Source organism: Pecten maximus, chromosome 6 (genome assembly GCF_902652985.1).
Source record: "Pecten maximus chromosome 6, xPecMax1.1, whole genome shotgun sequence".
Lineage (NCBI taxonomy): Eukaryota > Metazoa > Mollusca > Bivalvia > Pectinida > Pectinidae > Pecten > Pecten maximus.
Window position 1 is genome coordinate 3,300,418 of NC_047020.1, and position 3,260 is coordinate 3,303,677.

Here is a 3,260-nt window from a genome sequence, read left to right on the forward strand (position 1 = left end):
AATTCTATTTCCTTTAATCTTTAAAATATCTTCATTGTAGATGTAATTCATCGACTAATTACCTACTTGTGATTACACCAATACACATCACTAATTACCTACCTGTAATTATACCAATACACATCACTAATTACCTACCTGTAATTATACCAATACACATCACTAATTACCTACCTAGATAGATACAACGAGGGAAAATACGAACAAAATATAGATTCCTTTGATGACCATTTAATAAAGTACGAGGAGAATAAGACCAGGAGTTCCGTAGGAGTAAGTACGAGGAGAATAAGACCAGGAGTTCCGTAGGAGTAAGTACGAGGATAATAAGACCAGGAGTTCCGTAGGAGTAAGTACGAGGAGAATAAGACCAGGAGTTCCGTAGGAGTAAGTACGAGGAGAATAAGACCAGGAGTTCCGTAGGAGTAAGTACGAGGAGAATAAGACCAGGAGTTCCGTAGGAGTAAGTACGAGGAGAATAAGAACAGGAGTTCCGTAGGAGGAAGTACGAGGAGAATAAGACCAGGAGTTCCGTAGGAGGAAGTACGAGGAGAACAAGACCAGGAGTTCCGTAGGAGTAAATACGAGGATAATAAGACCAGGAGTTCCGTAGGAGGAAGTACGAGGAGAATAAGACCAGGAGTTCCGTAGGAGGAAGTACGAGGAGAATAAGACCAGGAGTTCCGTAGGAGTAAGTACGAGGAGAATAAGACCAGGAGTTCCGTAGGAGTAAGTACGAGAACAAGACCAGGAGTTCCGTAGGAGTAAGTACGAGGAGAATAAGACCAGGAGTTCCGTAGGAGTAAGTACGAGGAGAATAAGACCAGGAGTTCCGTAGGAGTAAGTACGAGGAGAATAAGACCAGGAGTTCCGTAGGAGTAAGTACGAGAACAAGACCAGGAGTTCCGTAGGAGTAAGTACGAGGAGAATAAGACCAGGAGTTCCGTAGGAGTAAGTACGAGGAGAATAAGACCAGGAGTTCCGTAGGAGTAAGTACGAGGAGAATAAGACCAGGAGTTCCGTAGGAGTAACTACGAGGAGAATAAGACCAGGAGTTCCGTAGGAGTAAGTACGAGGAGAATAAGACCAGGAGTTCCGTAGGAGGAAGTACGAGGAGAATAAGACCAGGAGTTCAGTAGGAGTAAGTACGACGAGAATAAGACCAGGAGTTCCGTAGGAGTAAGTACGACGAGAATAAGACCAGGAGTTCCGTAGGAGTAAGTACGACGAGAATAAGACCAGGAGTTCCGTAGGAGTAAGTACAAGGAGAATAAGACCAGGAGTTCCGTAGGAGTAAGTACAAGGAGAATAAGACCAGCAGTTCAGTAGGAGTAAGTACGAGGAGAATAAGACCAGGAGTTCCGTAGGAGTAAGTACGAGGATATACAGACCAGGAGTTCCGTAGGAGTAAGTACGAGGATAATCAGACCAGGAGTTCCGTAGGAGTAAGTACGAGGAGAATAAGACCAGGAGTTCCGTAGGAGTAAGTACGAGGAGAATAAGACCAAGAGTTCCGTAGGAGTAAGTACGAGGAGGATAAGACCAGGAGTTCCGTAGGAGTAAGTACGAGGAGGATAAGACCAGGAGTTCCGTAGGAGTAAGTACGAGGAGAATAAGACCAGGAGTTCCGTAGGAGTAAGTACGAGGAGAATAAGACCAGGAGTTCCGTAGGAGGAAGTACGAGGAGAATAAGACCAGGAGTTCCGTAGGAGTAAGTACGAGGAGAATAAGACCAGGAGTTCCGTAGGAGTAAGTACGAGGAGAATAAGACCAGGAGTTCCGTAGAAGTAAGTACGAGGATAATCAGACCAGGAGTTCCGTAGGAGTAAGTACGAGGAGAATAAGACCAGGAGTTCCGTAGGAGTAAGTACGAGGATAATCAGACCAGGAGTTCCGTAGGAGTAAGTACGAGGATAATCAGACCAGGAGTTCAGTAGGAGTAAGTACGAGGAGAATAAGACCAGGAGTTCAGTAGGAGTAAGTACGAGGAGAATAAGACCAGGAGTTCCGTAGGAGTAAGTACGAGGAGAATAAGACCAGGAGTTCCGTAGGAGGAAGTACGAGGAGAATAAGACCAGGAGTTCCGTAGGAGTAAGTACGAGGATAATCAGACCAGGAGTTCCGTAGGAGTAAGTACGAGGATAATCAGACCACGAGTTCCGTAGGAGTAAGTACGAGGATAATCAGACCACGAGTTCCGTAGGAGTAAGCGTGTTCTGCTTCATACTTGACACCTCCTGTATATATACTGTACAGGTCAAATTCGGGTATAGTTGTATTCTCAAAATGAGAACTAGGATGGTTGCAACAGAACCACCAGGCATGTCAACAGGCATCATTTCTCACTTCCTATAACGTAATTGGTGTGATTTTTTGTAGTGATATTCATAACCAGCGACAATTTCGAAGCAGTTCAAATGAGGTACAAAAATTATCGTGAAGAGCAAAACCATTCGAGTTTTATATACAGCATGGATTTGGATAATGTTTGGTTATCGCATCCTCCAGCTTTAGCGATGCCGCGCTACACTACGTAACTGAATGTGGTTTAACAGAGGAAACGCAGTTAACATTCGATAGTGTCAATTGTAAACGTCAGTTCCTATTAATGTGCCTAGACTTTCTGGACAAAGTATCCCAGGTTGCCAAAGAATGAGAACTCCCAAGATGTGAAACGTACGCGACGCGTTGTCATGCTCATTTCCATTAATTTAACTCTACCTGATAACTAATATATAAAACGCCTTTTCTGCAGTCTTTGAACCTGGCGTTTTTAACTTAATATTTAAAATTTATTTCAATTTCATGCATTTTCATTGTAAACAAAACAAAATCTCCAAATGGGGGGAATAAAGATTGATGATAAGATGTTTAGACAAATGCGCTCATGTTGATCTTATCTGTTCAGATATTATGAACAAATTTATTTATTCTTTGTTGCTTTTACGATTGAGTCACATCGGAATGATTAGAGGCATTGGAAATACATGTACAATGGTATCAAATTAAGTGTTTTGACAGGTAGACAGTGTTTACTGTTATCATGAGACAATGTTAATCAAACAAAAAACTTTAATAAAGTAGACAACGAGGACAGAGCGAGTTAACAGTGTATACACTTTTACTACACCAGACAGGTGTGGGACGCCACTCTACTCTCCGTGATTATTAATACCGAGGTACAGGTATTCCGTATAATTAACATCGGCGATGTAAACATCGAACGCGAAGGAGGAGGACTGGGCTGTAGGTGTACAGAA